We start from the raw sequence: 20,403 nt of genomic DNA, 5'->3' as shown, positions 1-20,403 counted from the left end.
TTTGGGGGTATTTCAATTTCACTTTTCTTTGCAGAGCAACCCCCCCCCCCCGTGAACGTCCGCCTTTGTACACATTCCTGCCCCTACTATATGCATTTTGCTGACCTGGCTGCAGAAATGTGTCTGTGCTCGGTGTTTTATTATGTTTTTATATCTGTTGGACGCTGTCCAGAGGGGCTGGGGAGACCCAGTCAGATGGGTGGGTACAAAGAATAAAATTATTATTATTTATTAAGTGGTGCCTGACTGAGCAAGAGAGGTGGCTAGTTAGACTCTCTGCTGTGGCATCCTAAATTCTGATGTTCTGCAGAGAATGGCACACACATTTCGTTGAGGGATGAAATGATTTTGCTACATGCATCAGGCAAAAAAAAGCAGGCACTGACTTTCTAAGGAAATGCTCACTAGGGAGGTATCTCAGCGAGCATTTCAATTTCAAATATTATGATTATTTCCACTTTTTGTATTTTTACTTGTTTGCTTGATGGGGGGGGGCAGCAGCCTTTGCCCATGCCTGACCCTCAGACTGCGTCTACTAGTCCCGTTTTTTAAAGCAGCGTGGACTCCAGTCGCTTCATCTGTTTGATAGTAGTTTTTCCTGGGCTGCCTCCTTCTTCCCCCTGCATTTTATTTCTCCAGCACAGCAGCTCTTCCGAGGCTGGATCCTGCCTCCCTAGCCGCCTCGGTGCCCTTTGGCTAGGGGGAGACCCCATTACGGAGTCCCCGCACGTGCGCCAGGCTATTCATAGCGCAGTTCCTCTCCACCTGCGCTTCCTCCAGACGCCCTGCGGCGCTCCCTCCCTCCCTCCCTCCCCATGATGCAGTCAACCGTGCGGGGAGCTGTGCGGGGGTGGCCAGGCGCTGGCGGGGGCGGGGAAACCCTCTTGACACCCCCCCCACAAGCCTGGGTGCGCCTTTCTTTGGGTGGGCGCACGGCGCGCTCTCAGACGCACCGCATGCAAAAACCATGCCCTCTCATTTTTATCTGTGCATCTGAGGCTATATATAAATGCATATGTGTGCAGAGGGAGGGGTTTCCCTCCCTCCCCCGAGCTAATGCAGGTTATTTTTGGAGCAGGGGATTCCCTCCTCCCTCTGCACCAAAGCGAGGGGAGGAAAAGCCAGGAGGCTTCGCCAATGAATTATAGATTCGCTGCATCTGGGCTGTTGTTTGTTGCTGATGCTGCCTCTTTTTTAGATAGATATTTTTTATTTTTGCAACCATCCAAGGAGGGGAGGGGAAGGGGGGACGTGGTCCAGGCCTGCCTCGTTGCCATGGCGACGGGGCATCTCTCTGCAGAGCCCCTGGAGCGAGGAGGGGCGCAGGAGATGAAGCGTGGGCCGGGAGGAGAGGGGTGGGAAGAGGGAGAGAGAGAGAGATAGAGACAGAGGGGAGGGAGAAAAGAGCAAAGGCAGAGGGAGGGAGAAGGGGGGGGGAATCCGTGTTAGGGATTCGAGTCACGAGGCCCTCTGCCTACGAGGAATCCTCCGCTTAGCCGGGCTTCCCCCGAACCGTTTGCTGCGGGGGCGTTTGCTGGCTGGGCTGAGCTCAGGCGTTCCTGAAACGCAGGCGAGAGGGAGAGCCAAACTGAGGAAGGGGTGGGCAGGAGAAGGAAAAGAAGGAAGGAAGGCACAAGAGAGCAGGAGAGAGGCCATTTTTCCTACACCTCTCTTCTTCTCCCGCCTTGGGGGGGGGGGAGTGTTCACGCCGTCGTTCCCGGGGACACCCCTGAAAAAATGTTGGGCAGGAGGCTAAGCAGATGGGCAAAATTATCAGGAAAAGGGGTTCTGGGTTTGTTAGAACAGGGTGGCTTTTTTGGGGGGGGGGAGAAAAATCGTGGCAGGCAGAGGACCGCACCCCCTGAGCTCAAGGGTGATGGATCCCTAGGGCCATTTACCCAAATCAAAGAACTAAAAGTAGATATAATCTGAATATTTGAAACTGGAATGCTCGCTGAGATACACAATCTTCCTCTCTGGCTAGCATTTCCCTAGGAAAAAAATTCAGTGCCTGCTTTTTTTTTTTACGCTTCTGCATGTAGCATATAATTTCATCCTTCGTTGAAATGTGCGAGCCGTTCTGTGCAGAACACCAGAATTTAAGATGCTGCAGCCGTGGGTCTAACTTGCACCGTAGAACAGTCGTTCAGTACCTTGTATAAAGACCTGGCTAAGGTCGACCATGGCAGGGGAGCATCTCATAGAATCAAAGAATCGCAGAGTTGGAAGGGAACCCAAGGGTCATCTAGTCCAACCCCCTGCAACGAAGTAATCTCAGCTAAAGCATCCATGACCGATGGCCTCCATGGGCTCTGCAATAGAGGGGAGGGGAGGAATTTGAGAAGGAACTGCTGGCAAAGGTCTTCAGCAAATCCAAGAAAAACTTACTTTAGTTTACATTTTTTTTAAAAAAAAGTAAGATAAAAAAATGAGTGTTCTTTGTGATTTTGCTAATCGTTAACCACATGAAAGGTACTCCCTGATGTTAATTTCCCATTTAACTTCCTAGTTTTCAAATGAATGAATATCTCGACAGATTTTTCTGAGCACTTGGGATCGAAAGAAAGCAATTGAAAACAACTGTTGTTAGCCATTTCATTCACAATCTGATGACAGGTGCCCCCCCCCAACATAATTCCTGGCTACACCTATGTCCACATCCTTCTTTGGCGTAATAATCTTCAATAGACGCCCCCATGACTTTGTCCAATCCAATTTTAAATGGTTCCTTTTTAAGTTTCAGTCGTCCAGAATATTTTGCCCAGAATGTGTTGTCTTAAAATGCCTGTTCAGTTTTTAAAGACCAGAACCCCCTCCCTTTTAATTTCTAATATGTAGGGGATGTTTTGATAATGCATAGTAAGGTAAAGGGTAAAGGGACCCCTGACCATTAGGTCCAGTCGTGGCCGACACTGGGGTTGCGGCGCTCATCTCGCTTTATTGGCCGAGGGAGCCGGCATACAGCTTCCGGGTCATGTGGCCAGCAGGACTAAGCCGCGAACCAGAGCAGCGCATGGAAACGCCGTTTACCTTCCCGCCGGAGCAGTACCTATTTATCTACTTGCACTTTTTGGTGTGCTTTCGAACTGCTAGGTTGGCAGGAGCAGGGACCGAGCAACGGGAGCTCACCCCGTCGCGGGGATTCGAACCGCTGACCTTCTGATCGGCAAGTCCTAGGCTCTGTGGTTTAACCCGCAGCGCCATCTGTGTCCCCAGAGACTACCTTAAAGGTAAAGGTAAAGGTACCCCTGCCCATACGGGCCAGTCTTGACAGACTCTGGGGTTGTGCGCCCATCTCACTTAAGAGGCCAGGGGCCAGCGCTGTCCGGAGACACTTCCAGGTCACGTGGCCAGCATGACGAAGCTGCTCTGGCGAGCCAGCACCAGCGCAGCACACGGAAACACCGTTTACCTTCCCGCCGGAGCGGTACCTATTTATCTACTTGCACTTTGACGTTCTTTCGAACTGCTAGGTTGGCAGGAGCAGGGACCGAGCAACGGGAGCTCACCCCGTCATTGCGGGGATTCAAACCGCTGACCTTCTGATCTGCAAGTCCTAGGATCTGTGGTTTAACCCACAGCGCCACCCACATCCCTAATGCATACTAGTGGTGGTCAAAAATGGAAATGGGGGAAACTTAAATGTGAAAATAAAGTTTAGTTTTTTAACAACAACAACAAAAGCCAGTGATGTTGGTGGCCAGGACTTTCCCTTCCCCGGGGTTTCCAGCAAGTTGGGTTCAAAGCAACAGCTGGGATAGCTCAGATGGCTGGAGCAGGAGACTCTTAATCTCAGGGTTACGGGTTCGAGTCCCACGTAGGGCAAAAGATTTCCCGCACTGCAGCGGGTTGGACTTGATGATCTTTGTGTTCCCTCCCGACTCCACAACGCTATGATCTCGTGTCCAAGCAAAATAAAGCAAAATTGCACAGCCAGGATGGATAGTAGCCATCTATAGTGCTTCCTCCATGAATTGGTCTTTGGTTGGGTGGAGCACCCCCACACCCCACCCGCAAGAGCTGTGGGAGTTATAGCCCCAGATATCCGGAGGTCACCAGCTCGGGGGAAAGCTGGCCTTGAAAAATCTGCCTTTCTCTCTCCTCCTCCTATCCCCCCCCCCCCAACCCCCCGGCAGCTGTTTCCGTTCCACTTCAGGGGTTTTCCAATGGCTTCTGTGCTAAGCGAGGCAATTATTGGGGGGGGCGTTGCGCGCGCGTGTTAAGGGACAGAACCGCAGTGCCGAAGGTTGGCTTTGTTCTCAACACCCAAGACGAATCGCAGAAGGAAAGAGGCAAGGTTTGGTTTGGAGAAAGGGGGGGGGGGGCGCTCGTTGATCCATGCCTCACGCGGGCAGACCTGCCAACAGCTCCCCAGACAGCCTCTCCTGCGGAATCCAACATTTCCAGGGAACGAGAAGCGTGCAAAGCGCAAGATAGATACCTTAGGGGTGGTTTGGCATCTTTGCTCCTCTCCCGCCCCTAATTTTTTCTAGGTTTCTTTCCTCGCCCTTCCCATCTCTAGTGACACTTCTTCCCATCATAGGGTTGTGGACGCGTCTTCGGCTGCGTAGGAGCCAGGCACGCACTAGGGGCCGAGGTCCCTTCAGCTGAAATATCTGAGGGGTCCAGGGCCCCCCAAAGTTGATGGGCGTTGCCATTCCAATGGTGTACATGTGATGGATTGTGCAGGATGGGGCTTACCTGCCCTCCTCTATATTTTATTCAAGTTGGCGCCCCTGTTTCGGCGCCATTCGCGTTTGACTTGGTTCTACCCCAATACGCAAGACCTGTAATACGCAAGATTCATGCACCTGTCCTTTGAAATTCACGCTTCTCCGGATCTTGTGATGCCGTTTCCCCAACCAAAAAAGAAGGAAGGATATTCTTGTGTTTATGATTTTTGGACATGGGCATGAATTTGTGCAGATCCCCTTGCACCGTTCCTCAACTGCCTGTCCTCCACCCCCCCAAAAAAAACCCTGGTTAGATTGCAAGCACCTAAGACTTGCCTCCTCTCTCCCTCACCCCCCCCCCAGTTCCCAGAAACTAGAGGGTGGCCATGTCATTCTTTTATTCCCAGGGACTTCCGTCTGTTGACAGGGTTGCCCTTTTTTCGAATCTGGAACATTTTATCCCCGCCGAGCAGAACGGATGTTCCTCCTTTCAACAGACACACATACACAAACACGTCTCGTCGCCTTGCCATCAAACGCCCTGTGATATGTTTCCCGACCTTTGGAGACCTTGTCACTGCGGGGCATCGGAAAAGGACTGGTGCCACGTTGGCACGGCGCGCCGTGGCGAGGGGGGCTCCTGTTTTTCTCTCTCCAAAGCGGTCAGTGGCTTGCAAGGGGAGGGAGGGAGAGGGGGGCATCAAAGGGCGTCCCCCAAAAAGCCATTCACCAGGGCTTAAATTTGAGACACCGTCCTTTGTCACGCGGCGCTTGGAAGTGGCTGTAATGTGATCGGCCGTCCTGGCACAGCCGTCGGCTCGAACCAACCCACCGTGCCAGGCCGCAGGGAGAAAATTAAGAATATAAGAAACAATGTCAGGTTACCAGATAGGCAGAGTAGGCACCGGCCTATTGGCCCCATGCCTTTTCGGGGCCCTGCGAAAACGCATCAAAACAATAATGTGTCATAAAATGTACTTATTTACATTTTTGGTTGGTGGAATAAAAAACGCATTAGGAGATAATTTGCGATGCTCCCCTTCCCCAGACTTCGCCTGCCCAGGGGCCTCCACAGGGTTTCATGCAGCACTGATAGGAAGAGAATGTTCTTCCAAAAATGAAGTCTCCCAAAAGATGGTTGTTTGTGTATGTTACAACTGCAGCTAGGATTCTCTACGCACAAAAATATGGAAAGAAGCAGAACCCCCCGCTAAAGAAGAATGGATAAGCAGAACTGGCACAGTTAACAGTTAACTTAAGAGAACCAAGGCTTTGTGGAAGACTGGAAACCCTTTCGGGATAATTCAAAGAGGTGTTATGATACCATGAACCCGCAAGCAGGATTCGAACTATGAGCAACATAAAGGGAGTAAAGATTACAGCAGCTTTGTTTAGGTTTAAGAGATAGAAGACAGGGTTCAACAGAGGGAGGGAAACAGAAATCTCGGGACGGGGTGGGGGCTCGCAAAGCATCTCCTAATACATTTTTTATTTTACCAACCAACAATTTTAATAAACCAATACTCTGCCTATTTGATAGTAGTAGTACTTTTATTATTTGTAACCCCCCCATCTGTTGCCCCAGCCACTCTGGGCGGCTTCCAACATAAAACATAATAAAACATTACACATTAAAAAGGATTCCCTAGACAGGGCTGCTTTCAGATGTCTTCTAAAGGTTGTATAGTTACTCATCTCTTTGACATCCGACGGGAGGGCGTTGCACAGGGCGGCACTGGGTCTGCCCCCCTCAAATATTTTATTGGGGGCAGGCAGCAAACAAAGAGACCCCAAACATATAGCAAAGAGTTGCTATCGCTTTGGGGTTTTTTTGGGGTTGGCGAGCGAAGGCGCCCGCGGTGTTCTTCCCCGAAAAATTAAAACATAAAAACCACCCAGCTTTGGGTGCCTCTGTTTGGGAAGGTGACTGGAGTGTGTTGGGGGGGGGGCGACAGCCGCACCAGCAGCTCCGCCCGGTTCTCTCCCCCCGCCCCGCGCCTCTCCCCGTCTTCCAGGAGCGGATTCCCTTCCTCTTCCATCATCTAGGGATCCCCTTCTGCCAGGGAGCTGAGCTGCTCCAATTAAGAGAGAGAGGCGGGCTGGCAGCTTTTGTCCTTCGCTGGCGAAGGGAGCGCGAAGGGAGCGCCAGCCAGGGCGGTGTCAGGCGGACACCCCCCACCCCAATCCACCCTCCCAGGAGCTATATTGTTTGTGTATTTATAGAAGGGGTCTTTTTGGACCCAGAGGGAGGAGGAGAGAGGTGCAGTTATCCAGGAACCAGGAGAAGAGGCAGGTGCGCCTTAGTCTCTCCTTCCAAAAAGGACGAAGAGAGATGGAGCAGCTCGCTTTTTCTTCTTCTCCTCCGGGTAAGTGCGCGCCTCTATCTCTCTTTCCCCCCGGTGGCAGCTGCGCCCTCCCTGCAGGGATGGGGAAGCCTCGGGGTGGCCGCCTGGACGTCTCCGAAAAGTCCAATAGTTCTGGCTTAGCAACCCGGAGAGGTCTGCCGCGGCTTCCTCCAGCTCAGGCGGCGCGTTTCAGGTGGTATGTTTGCGTCTTTGCTTGAAGATGTCCAGGACTGGGTCTCCTGCGCGCAAAAGTGTCGGGGCTCGAGGGTCCGTTTCCTAAGCTTGTAGTTCTCATGGGGTCCCAAGATAAGGCGGTTTAAGGAGGGGATGGACACCTCGCCCTTTTTGGAGATCGCCAGGGCTGAATACTACTACTACTTCTTCTTCTACTACTAATAATAATAAACATTAAACCTTAAGAAGCTTTCTTATACAGCGCTGACTTCAGATATCTTCTTGTCTCCTTGACATCTGGGGTTATATAGTTACTCATCTCCTTGAACCCTGGAGCGCAAAGGTCTCCCTCCCTCAGGATGTTGCGTGCTCTCCTTCCTTGGAGGTTTCTAAGCAGAGGTTGGCTGGCCATCTGTCACTGAGGCTTCAGTGGAGATTCCTGCATTGCAGGGGGCTGGACTAGAGGACCCTGGGGCTTCCCTTCCAACTCCATCATTCTGTGATTCTATGAGCCTTCTGTGTGCATAGCGTGTGCTCTGCCACTGAGCTGCAGTTCATTTCCCAAGCATAGGGGGGGAAAGGCGCTAGTCCTCATGAATTTGAATACAAGGCTGATTTAAGGAGGGGGTGGGTTGCTGTTTGAAGATCCCCAGGGCTTGTGCATGCAATGTGTGTTCTCTGCCACAGGAGATATGGTGTGGTGTGTGTATCCAAATCACAAATCAGAGGGTCTAGTCCTCATCGATCTGAATATAATGGTAAGTTTAAGGAGGAAATGGGGCTGTGGCTCAGTGGGTAGAGCCCTTGCTTTGCTTGAAGAAGGCCTCAGGTTTAGTCCCCAGTGGCAGCGCTGGAGAAAACCCGCATCTGAAACCTGGCCAGCCAGTGACGACAATAACTGAGACAGACCTGAGATTTTTGCAGCTTCATGTATTCCTGCCATATTGGTTTTGGAGGAAGGGCAGATGGCTCAGTGGCCTTGGAACTGGAAGGTCCCAAGGAATGTAAGACACAGGCTTGGCCCAAGTCAGACACATTGGCCTAGCTCCATGTGGCTGGCACTGACCGGCAGCAGCTCTCCAGGGGAAAAAGCTCTTTCCTGCCTGGAGAGATGCCACTGGAGAGCAAATCTATGGCCTTCTGCATGCAGAGCAGGTGTTCTGCCACTCAGGCAGGTGGTTCCCTGGAAGGCTTGGGCAAATACCTGGGGAAATATTGTCACCTCTGCCCCAAAGCCCAGCCCCCACTCCCATCTCCTTGCCTATCCAAGACTCATATGTTCATTAAACGCAGGCACCTCAGATCTCCAGGCCATCTCTGTATCTGCACCAAATTGCTGATATGAATGTGAGAAGCTGCTTTGGGGGCTTGTGAAGTAGTGTGGGGAGAGAGAGGTCAGGATGCAGTGCGAAGGAGGAAAAATTGCTGGGGGAGTTAGAATTGGAGGGGGCTGGACGGCTGCGCCTCTTGCCATTGGACCACTCCGCAGGTCTCTTTTGGATCAAGAATGTCCGCCAGGTCACACGCACCCCTTTAGAGGCAGTTGTGGGGGGCTGGCCCTGCTGCCTGCGGTCTGCCTCCCTCTCCCCCACCTCCCCAGCCGAATTTTACACAGCTGTCGATCTGCTTTGGCTCTGCCCTGGACAGAGTTCGGTTGGTTAGAGTGTGGTGCTCCCAGCGCCAAGGTTGCCGGTTCGATCCCTGCATGGGACAGCTGCAAATTCCTGCACTGTAGCGGGTTGGACTAGATGACCCCAGGGTCTCTTCCAAATCTGCAGTAGACCTTTGGAGCTTGATTCGGTTAGCATGCATCTGTCCTTGGACATGTTTTGCATTACCAGAATCAGTTCACATACATTAGAAAGGCCTTAACTATTGCAAGATCTTCCTTCTCGCTCTGTAAGGTTAAAGGGTTTGGAGCTTAGATGCAGAAGTTGGTCTGTTTTAGCTCTGTTGGGGTATCCAATCACCGCTGCACCAAATCTTGATTTTCTTCGTCTAATAATTACTTGCCCCCTGATACATCTGAGGAGTTCTCTGTCTCTTTTTCCTGTCTGTTTTTCACGGCACCATGTGTAAGGTTATCCAAGCCCTCTCTTGTTCAGTCAATACAGCATCTAATTTTTTTTTTAAAAAAAGAAAGCAACAACAGATATTTAAGTTGGAAAACTGCTCTGCGGAGAGGCAAGGCTGCTTCTTGATGTTATTGGCACCCTGGGGGTGCAAGGCTGCCCCATGGCGTCGCAGGCAACCATTCTTGGGCCTCCTGGGTAGCTCCACCCTGACTCACACAGGCAGAAAGAGCTCTCTGCAGGTCGAGTGAGTGGCTTTTTATAAATTTCTATCTAAACACTTCCCCAAAACATGAGAGTGGGTTGTGCAAGATAGGTGTTGCACCAGCCACCCTTAGCGACAGGAGTTTGGGTGGTCACATTTGGGCAGGGTATAAACAATAAAATCATTATAAATTATTATTATTATTTCCACGTCACATACACACCCTGCAAAGGCAAATGGAAAGCGTCTTCCGTGACGTCTTCAGAACCATCAAAAGCATTTTGTCACTCTCTCCCAAAAGCTGTCAGACCTCAGTGTGAGTTTTACAGCCCCCTAAACTGATAGGATTAAGGGGGGGGGGATCATTCCAAAATGATTGTTTTTAAAGAGAACGTTGATATCAGTTTCTCTCTCAGTTTCTCATTTCCCCCCCAGCCTCGGTCCTCCTCATTTTCACATCGCTTCGGAACTCACTATTATTATTTAAAAAGTCCCCGTGAAAATTCACCAGCCTTTTAGTGTGAATTTCTATGTGTAGACAAAAGCATCTTTTCTGAACACATTACCTGGCTGGAGAACGGTGTTGCAAAATTCAGAGTAGTGCAAATTCCCGAGCCCTCAGTGTAAGATTTGGGGCTGTCTTCCACTGAATAGCAATTACTATGTGAGCTGCCAAGATCATATATAAGACCATCTATTTTGACAATATATATACCCATCAGCAATGCTAAAGTATTCTGGTGATACATCATTTAAAGGGATGCACTGGTATCTGAATGCATCAGGGATGGCTAAATTTCTTTGTAATCCCAGTGAAACGTAGGAAAATAGGAATAGCTTTATGCTGAATCAGACCATTTTTTGATACATGGACAAACCCACCCAGCCAGTCCTACATGGAGATGGAAGCTGGGATGTTCTGCATGCACCAACATAACATAGCTGTCAACGTTTCCCTTTTTTTAAGGGAAATTCCCTTATTCCGAATAGGATTCCTTGCAAGAAAAGGGAAAGGTTGACAGCTATGCATCATAATCATTATTGATTGTTAAATTTGTACGCTGCCCTTCATCCGTAGGGCAGTTCGTAGATCGCAGCAGCTCTGTTGTTGAGTTGTTGCTGTTGTTGTTTAGTCGTTTAGTCGTGTCCGACTCTTCGTGACCCCCTGGACCAGAGCACGCCAGGCCCTCCTGTCTTCCACTGCCTCCCACAGTTTGGTCAAACTCATGCTGGTAGCTTCGAGAACACTGTCCCACCATCTCTTCCTCTGTCGTCCCTTCTCCTTGTGCCCTCCATCTTTCCCAGCATCAGGGTCTTTTCCAGGGAGTCTTCTCTTCTCATGAGGTGGCCAAAGTACTGGAGCCTCAGCTTCAGGATCTGTCCTTCCAGTGAGCACTCAGGGCTGATTTCCTTAAGAATGGATGTGTTTGATCTTCTTGCAGTCCATGGGACTCTCAAGACTCTTCTCCAGCACCAAAATTCAAAAGCATCCATTCTTCGGTGATCAGCCTTCTTTGTGGTCCAGCTCTCACTTCCATACATCGCTACTGGGAAAACCATAGCTTTTACTATGCGGACCTTTGTCGGCAAGGTGATGTCTCTGCTTTAAAAGATGCTGTCTAGGTTTATCATCGCTTTTCTCCCAAGAAGCAGGCGTCTTTTAATTTCGTGACTGCTGTCACTATCTGCAGTGATCATGGAGCCCAGCTCTCACTTCCATACATCACTTGTGGGAAAACCATAGCTTTAACTATACGGACCTTGGCTGGCAAGGTGATGTCTTTCTGAAGATAAAGTTGCAGTCCTCATTATTCCCAAACAGGGCTTGTTTAAACAGGAGCGTTTCCCTATCCCAAGTCAGATTGTGGGTCTATCTGTTGTTTACCCTGACAGGTAGCTGTGGGTTTCTAGGGCTTAAGGAAGGGGCATAATACTCATAGCTCAGTCAGTAGAGCTCAAGACCCTTAATCTGAGGGCTGTGGGTTCAAGCACAGGGTATGAGTAGAGGTGAAAATTGGGTAGGGGGTGAAAATTAGGGAGATGCTATATACCCAGGGTCATCTCAACGCTCTTGGAAACAATGGCGAGTTCAGTTGGTAGAGCATGAGATTCTTATTCTCTCTTTTTTTTAAAATTGTCTTTCTCATTCTCTCAGTTTAACAAAGAAAAGCAAATGTATACGAAAACCACCTACATTTATTTCAGCTTCCCTCCCCTCCTTTCTGCCATTACATATTTTATATCTTTCCTCCACTGCATATCAAATTTATATCCAAATACTAATATCTCATTATTATTCTTTTTATTTACCTCTAGCTGTGCCAGTTTATGGCAACCCTGCTAACTTTTTTTTTACAGTTTTTTTACAGTTGTATCTTCAAATAGTCAATATATTTTCTCCACTCAGTCATAAAAAAGGTCTCTCTTCTTGATTTCTTATTCTTCTGGTAAGTTTCGCTACTCCTGCAAAATCCATCAATTTTAATTGCCAATCCTCTTTTGCTGGAGCTGTTTCTTCTTTCCACCTTTCCTATTCTCCAAGGGCATTGGTTTGAATCCCACATTGGGTGAAGGATTCCTGCATTCCAGGGGGTTGGTCTAAATGACCCTCAAGGTCCCTTCCAACTCTACAATTCCATGATTCTATGGAAGTTAGACTTGGGAGTCCATCTAGATTTTCCCACCAATCAATTTTACTAAAGTTTGAAAGAAAACATACAAAGGTTTGCAACAAATATCCATTTTTTAAGAAATCCAACTTAAAACACCGATCAAAGCAAAAGAGGAAAAGGGGGGGAGGAAAGAAGAAGAGAAAATAAAAAGATAATGAACTGCTGATTCTTGGTCTGTCTGCTATGTATAGAAAAATATTCAAGCCATCCACTCCAACAATTCCACTTTCTATAAACCAATATTTTCTTCAATCCGCACCGTAAGTTCCTTTTCCTTTCCACGCAAGAAGTCTATAAGGAGTTCCCAATCTTTAGTAAACATTTGACAGTGATTTTACGGCATAGGGAAGCTTTTAAAGGTGTGATGTGTTATGATGTTTTTATATATGTTGGAAGCGGCCTAGAGTGGCTGAGGCAAACCAGGCAGATGAGCGGGGTACAAATAATAAAATTATTGCTATTAGTGCTCTGATTAAACATGCCAGCCTTGCCATCTCAGCTAAGTCCGATAATTTTAGCAACCTTCTTGACACCTGCAATTCTGTGTCCTTCTGCAAGCTTGAAAGCCAGAGGTCCTATGTGGGGCAAATCAGTGTTCTCGGGGAGGGTTGCCCCTCCCACTGGCCCCGATCCTGGTGACATCACTGCACCTCTTCCCTAAAGATAGGAGGCCGGTGTTGGGTTGGAGAGGCGTGCGCCTTTGACATTCCTGGGTCACCCTGCCAAAAGATGGCATTTTGGCCCGCATTTTCCCTCTCCAGAGGGTCGATTCCAAAAGATCCCACCTGAGAAACATCTTTACCCCTGTGGAGATGGTAGCACCGAAACAGCGGCACACGTCCTCCTGTCCTGCACTCTCTACAAAGACCTGAGGAACGAGAGCATCACCCCGCTTGTCCTAACCACCCCAGGGCGCTCAACCACTGCCACAATGTCCTTTCTTCTATCAGATCAAAATGAGCAGGTAACAGCAAAGGTTGCTAGGTTCATAGCAGGGGCAATCAGAATAAGGGCTGATTCAGAACTTTAAATTGTGCTCTTATACCAAATTTCCTTTTCTGCATATACTGTAATGTTTTACTGCTACTATGGCCATTGGCTAATGCAAATAAAGTTTTATCTTATCTTGCTTAATCAAATCATGATTGGCAAGGCAAGAATAAATCCCTCTCTCCCTCTCCATCTAAGGAGAGAGGAAGCGTCACCTGCCAGCCCTCTACTCTCTGCGGGGGCCCAGACTCCCACCACCGCATTTCCGAAGCGTGCCAGCGCTTGCAGGTCTGGCAAGAAGGAATTTTGCCTTATGGCTCTCCTCCACCACCTCCCTGCCCCCCTCCATTTCACACAAACACATACTAATCAGGTCACATTTATTTATTTTGGAGAAACGTCTTTGTTGTCCGGCCTCACCAAAGGGCATGGGAACCCTATACCCAAACGCATGCAGCATTTGAGCAAGTCGAGAGAAACGTGATAGTCCTGAGTTGAGGAGCAGAATTCTTCTGCAGGGGGAGTAGGAATTCAAGGCTAGTGGGTGGCAACACGCCTCTTGCAAACAGCAGATTTGGAGGGTAAGGCCCTGGGGCGCTCACTCCCACCTGCTTTCGTGGTCTCTTCGCTCAGGACACGGCTGGGGTCTTTTAGCAGCGAAACGTGAGGTTGCCGAGGTCCAAATTTCCAGGAAAGCTTCTGGGCTGCAGCTCAGCACGCTCACTTTGCATGCAGAAAGCCGAGGGTTTGGTTCCCAGTGCCTCCAGTTTGTGCTGGGAGTGGCCTCTGTCTGAAAGTGCAGACGCTCCTCAGCTAGCTGGGCCAGGAAGTCTGGCTGTGGCATAGGCCCATTTCCTGCATTCCCATATATACCGAATTTTTTGCTCTATAAGACGCACCAGACCACAAGACGCACCTAGTTTTTGGAGGAAAACAAGAAAAAAATATTCTGAATCTCAGAAGCCAGAACAGCAAGAGGGATCGCTGCGCAGTGAAAGCAGCAATCCCTCTTGCTGTTCTGGCTTCTGGGATAGCTGCGCAGCCTGCATTCGCTCCGTAAGACGCACACACATTTCCCCTTACTTTTTAGGAGGGAAAAAGTGAGTCTTATAGAGCAAAAAATACAGTATTTCACAACAATGAGGACTAGAAACCTACTCTAGTTTTGTAGGGTAAGGTTAATAGCTCAGTGACGGAGTACCTGCTTTGCACATCAGTTGGGTGGCATCTCCTGCCTGGGACTAGAAAGGACTCCCTTGCCTACAAAACCTGCAGAGAATCGTAGAGTTGGAAGGGACCATGAGGCCATCTAGTCCAACCCCCTGCAATGCAGCTATGTTTTGACCCAATGCGGGTTTCGAACCCACAACCTTGAGTTTAAGAGCCTCACGATCCACAGACTGAGCTATCCAGCTAGGCTTCCAACCACAGTCGATGTAAACAGTGCCCATCTTGGCAGACACACCCCGAGGCAGCTTCCTCTTTAACAATAAGGACTAGAATGTTGCTTTCTAAGGGAAGAGCTGTAGCCCAATGGTAGGGCAACCTCCTGCATGCAGAAGGCATCGGGTTCAATGCCCTCCAGGTAAAACTGCAAATACCCCTTGCCTGAAACCCTGGAGAGATGCTGTTAGTCTGAGTAGGCACTATTGGGCTCGATAGACCTATTAGTCTGACTCAGTTATAAGGTGGGAGTTCCTGGGAGGCTGGCTTGAAAGGATTCAAGGGCCTTTGGGGACGTGAACTCGGAAGAGCATGCGACTCGTAATCTCAGGGACATGGGTTCGAGTGCCACATGGGGGGGGCTGCATTGCAGGGAGTTGAACCAGACGACCGTGTGGGTCCCTTCCAACTCTAGACTTCTGTGATTCTATGAACTGTAGACTATCCTGATGGCCAGAACAGTTGTCATTCAGTATGGAGCAGCAGTCTATGGCCATAAGAGACGGAAAGCGCTTTGTACATGCCTCAGAGCTTCTGTTCCATGGCCAGCTTGAGAGAAAAAACCCAAAAAACCCCAAACCCAGCGAATGCTTGAAGAAGGGGATTCAAACCTGGCGTTGAATTGAAAAACAGCTATAGGTGAAACTCGAAAAATTAGAATATCATGGGAAAGTTCATTGATTTCAGTAATTCAACTTAAAAGGTGAAACTAATATATGAGATCGACTCATGACATGCAAAGCGAGACGTGCTTCTACTTCTCCGAGGTCCAATCCTGCTCGATTTGCAATCCTTGTTTTGCTGATTTCCTTGAATATTCTCATTTTCTGAGATTGTTAATTTGGGGCTTTCATCAGCTGCACGCCATGATCATCGCAATGATAACAAATCAAGGCTTGACATATCTCGCTTTGCATGTCACGAGTCGATCTCATATATTAGTTTCACCTTTCAAGTCGAATTATGGAAATCAAGGAACTTTTCCACGATATTCTAATTTTTTGAGTTTCACCTGTACTTGCTGCCCTGCTATATTGAAAGCATACAGGGTTTTTAAAAACATAATAATAATAATAATAATAATAATAATAATAATAATAATAATATAAATGCATTTGCAAAGAAAAACTTAACGCCGGCTGGGTGTGTTTTCCTAGGGTTGGTGCCCAACAATACGTTCCTCAGAGGGGTTTATTAATAGCACACTCCTTTGTTTTGGGAATGAATGGCTGGCAGATGGTTTAGATCAGAGCCACGCAGGATTTGGCAGAGGCTCTGGAAAGCGGACGGGAACTCCCAGCCGGGACCCACTCCTGACATTGGGGTGGGGGGGCCGGGCAGCAATCTCCACCTTCCCCCCCCCCGAGAAAGGTGACCTTTGCTTGTGGGTTTATCTGGTGGTGCCAGACGTGGTTGTGCTAAACCCACAAAGGCTATTATTGTTTATGTGGAACATTTTTACCCTCTGCTTCCTGCATCAAGAAAACTCCCAGAACGGCTCACATGCAATCAGTTAGAACAAGGCAGTCCCTGCCCACACAGGCGTACAATCTAAAACTGATGCAACACGCAAGGAAAATGGACAGGGAGGGAAGAGGAAAGCATCAAACTCAGGCACCTTTCCCCCCCACCAATAATTTTTTTATTCGTTTTCAAATTTATAACACGTCAAAACCAAATTAAAATTAATTTAGTACAATTTGTTCAAAACTGGTTTCTCAGTTTCTCAGATGTATTCCAATTTATCCCCCTTTACATGCTCTTCCTTTACAGATTTATCTCCAATGGACAGTTTTGGTTTTTTTTAAGCAAATTCCTCGTCCTTCGGCTGTCCATTTACAAACTCCTGCAAATAGACAAAACAAAATTATATCAAATAACAGCAAGTGAGGTTATAGTAATTTAAATCTTTCATTCTTCTTTCCAACTTGCATGCAATTTCATTTTTTTAACATTTTTGCCTCGCTTAGATCCATTAATTTCAGTGGGCTTACTCTGCGTAAAATGTAGTTGGCCATGATCCGTGATAACTCGTAACACAAACTCCCAAGCTCAACCTGTCATGCTATCCTTAGCTGATTCTAATTGTTTTAATTACAGGTTTTTTGTTACTAATTTTGAGCGTTTCTTGCAAACTGCTTTAAGCTGTAGTCGCAATCAGGCAGCATGTAAATCTGGCTAAAATGAACAGGAAGGCCAGACTCTCACATAACAGCAGTTAGTTATAAGAAAGAGAAATTGGGGCTTGAGAGCATATTCATTTAAAATATGAGTTGGGCAAAATAAATTTCCTTGCGAAAACATTAATTTTTTAGAAACATTGTAGTCGTGTTTTGTTTTTAAAGGACATTCACAACCCAAGGCTTTGGTCAGTCACAAGTGCTTTGTCAAACTTCAGCATAAGTATGCCAGGACTGGTCTGCTTATTTAACTTATATGCAGAATTCATCATGCGAAAGGCTGGGCTGGATGAATCCCTAGCCGGAATTAAGACTACCGGAAGAAATATCAACAGCCTCAGATATGCAGATGACACAACCTTGATGGCAGAAAGTGAGGAGGAATTAAAGAACCTTTTAATGAGGGTGAAAGAGGAGAGCGCAAAATATGGTCTAAAGCTCAGCATCAAAAAAACCAAGATCATGGCCACTGGGCCCATCACCTCCTGGCAAATAGAAGGGGAAGAAATGGAGGCAGTGAGAGATTTTACTTTCTTGGGCTCCATGATCACTGAAGATGGTGACAGCAGTCACGAAATTAAAAGACGCCTGCTTCTTGGGAGAAAAGCAATGATAAACCTAGACAGCATCTTAAAAAGCAGAGACATCACCTTGCCAACAAAGGTCCGTATAGTTTTCCCAGTAGTGATATATGGAAGTGAGAGCTGGACCATCAAGAAGGCTGATCGCCGAAGAATGGATGCTTTTGAATTCTGGTGCTGGAGGAGACTCTTGAGAGTCCCATGGACTGCAAGAAGAGCAAACCTCTTCATTCTGAAGGAAATCAACCTTGAGTGCTCACTGGAAGGACAGATCCTGAAGCTGAGGCTCCAAGACTTTGGCCACCTCATGAGAAGAGAAGACTCCCTGGAAAAGACCCTGATGCTGGGAAAGATGGAGGGCGCAAGGAGAAGGGGATGACGGAGGACGAGATGGTGGGACAGTGTTCTCGAAGCTACCAGCATGAGTTTGACCAAACTGCGGGAGGCAGTGGAAGACAGGAGTGCCTGGCGTGCTCTGGTCCAGGGGGTCGCGAAGAGTCGGACACGACTAAACGACTAAACAACAACAAACAACAACAAAAATGCCTGGACTGGGAACCAAGTATTGCTGATGTGTCTATGAAGACCTTTATTACAATGGGTTGGTTCACACTAGATTTCTTTTCTTCCATGTGAGTGCTCCAGGCTGTCACCATCACCATGTTCATACGGACAAATAATGTGTAAAAATAACCAATTATACAGTCAGCAGCATTTAACCTAATGTGATTTCCGCCCTGCCCCCCAACAGCTATACAATAAGGCTGAAACTGTGATTGCTTTTATACATTGTTTGTCTTCATAAATATGCACTCTGGAATGATCATGATAACTCATGCAGCTAAAAATGTATTTTGTGAACCAGCCCTAAGATTCTTTGTGGTATAGAAGAATGCATTTATGAAGCCATGGAATAAAAATCCATCCATGGAATAAAAAACTGGGGACCAGCTAGAGGTTTTGCGCTACAACTCCCAACAGTTCTGGGTTCATTATATATATTTTTTCTCTCCAAAATTTTTATTAATTTTCACAAAATTATAAACAAACAAACAAACATATTAACATATAAACAAACAAATATAAATCATAACCTTATTAAAGTTATACTTATTAACATTGTTAAGCGACTTCTTCGCTTCCCCTTGGTTGAATTTCAATGTATATCCTTTTAACGGTTTTCCAAATCAGAGTTCTCATAAACTTAACTTAATCGTTTAACATCCTTATATCTTTTCAGTTTGAAATTAAACATATTAATTCAACACTTAACTTATATAAAATCCTAAGCCAATCTAATACCTGCAAGCTGTTTCCAATTAATTTAACTTAACAAATTTAACTAAATAATCATTAAATTTCTTCCATTCTTCGTGGTGTTCCTCCTCCTTCGGGTCGCGGACTCTTCCAGGTAGGTCGGCTAGCTCCGAAAAATCCATCATTTTCATCTGCCATTCTTCCACAGTTGGTAATTCTTGCGTTTTCCACTTTTTAGCTAGTAAAATTCGAGCAGCAGTTGTGGCATACAAAAATAATTTAATATCTTTCTTGGGCAATTCCCAACCAATTATTCCAAGAAGAAAGGCTTCTGGTTTCTTTATAAATATATATTTCAACATTTTTTTCAATTCATTATAAATCTTTTCCCAGAAGTCTTTCACCTTGGGGCAGGTCCACCACATGTGATAAAAAGTTCCTTCTTTTTCTTTACATTTCCAACATAAGTTATCACAGTTAGGATAAATCTTAGCTAGTTTAACAGGGGTCAAACACCATCTATACATCATTTTCATTATATTTTCCTTTAACACAGTACATGTGGTGAACTTAACCCCAACAGTTCTGGCTTCATTATAAAGACATGCTTTGCTAGTGTTGGTGGGAGTTAATGGATGACCCTTGGGGTCCCTTCCAACCTCTGTTTTTTTAAAAGGTCATCTGTCAGGGATTCTTTGGCCTCGATTCCTGCATTTGAGGGGGCTGGACTAGATGGTCCTGCGGGGTCCCACCCATCTCTATGATTCTATAAATGCAGCCTGGAGTCATACGTCTGGCAGGCTCAACAGGAGAGAAGCTTGAGGCTGTCAAACAGGTGACTTTGGATGGTGGTACCTCGGCAAACTATTTTTACCAGGGCATTGGCAGAGCCCTCTGGGATTAGGTCCCCCAGGCCTTGAGCCCAGAGTCCTGTTTTGGGATGCACCCAATCAGCTGCTCCAACAGGAAGGCCAAAAAATGACCAGCCTGCACCTGTCCCATTCCCCCCCCCCACCTATTTCAAGGTATGCTGCGCGACGAAACAATCAGGTTCAGTGTCAGAGCACGTCGGCAGTAATTCACACAGCGTCAGTTAACTCTCTTTATGCCAAGAAATAAACAGCTCTGGAGGCCAGGCCTAGTGAGCACAGCAATTCTTCCTGGTAGATTAGGGGTCAGCAACCTTTTTCAGCTTTTCACCGTCCACCGTCCCTCAGACCATGTGGTGGGCCGGACTATATTTTGTTTTTAATAATAATAATTTATTATTTATACCCCGCCCATCTGGCTGGGCTTCCCCAGCCACTCTGGGCGGCTTCCAAAAAAATATTAAAATACTGTAATACATCAAACATTAAAAGCTTCCCTAAAGAGGGCTGCCTTCAGATGTCTTCTAAAAGTCTGGTAGTTGTTTATCTCTTTGACATCTGGTGGGAGGGAGTTCCACAGGGCGGGCGCCACCACCGAGAAGGCCCTCTGCCTGGTTCCCTGTAACTTGGCTTCTCGCAGCGAGGGAACCGCCAGAAGGCCCTCAACACTGGACCTCAGTGTCTGGGCTGAACGATGGGGATGGAGACGCTCCTTCAGGTATACTGGGCCTTTGAGGCCGTTTAGGGCTTTAAAGGTCAGCACCAACACTTTGAATTATGCTCGGAAACGTACTGGGAGCCAATGTAGGTCTTTCAAGACCGGTGTTATATGTTTTTTTATGAAAATTTTTTATTCATTTTATAACACAAATAAATAAACACGAACAGAAAAGACAAACAATACGAACATATTCTTGTCATATTCTTATTTTTCTAAACATT

At 47.3% G+C, this 20,403-nt stretch overlaps 1 protein-coding gene across 1 annotated transcript in view; it reads left to right on the top strand.

Annotated features, from left to right (window-relative positions):
• The first annotated feature begins 6,655 nt into the window (after positions 1-6,655).
• Positions 6,656-20,403, top strand: part of KCNN1 (potassium calcium-activated channel subfamily N member 1) — a 78,520-nt gene continuing 64,772 nt past the window's right edge. Inside the window, exon 1 of the mRNA XM_053372500.1 lies at positions 6,656-7,039. The gene's annotated coding sequence lies outside the window, so the exon portion shown is untranslated. The remainder of the gene's footprint in view (positions 7,040-20,403) is intronic.

The sequence above is a fragment of the Podarcis raffonei genome, chromosome 18 (genome assembly GCF_027172205.1).
Source record: "Podarcis raffonei isolate rPodRaf1 chromosome 18, rPodRaf1.pri, whole genome shotgun sequence".
Lineage (NCBI taxonomy): Eukaryota > Metazoa > Chordata > Lepidosauria > Squamata > Lacertidae > Podarcis > Podarcis raffonei.
The sequence above is the reverse complement of the archived record's forward strand: the minus strand, read 5'-3'. Positions and strand labels throughout refer to the sequence as shown.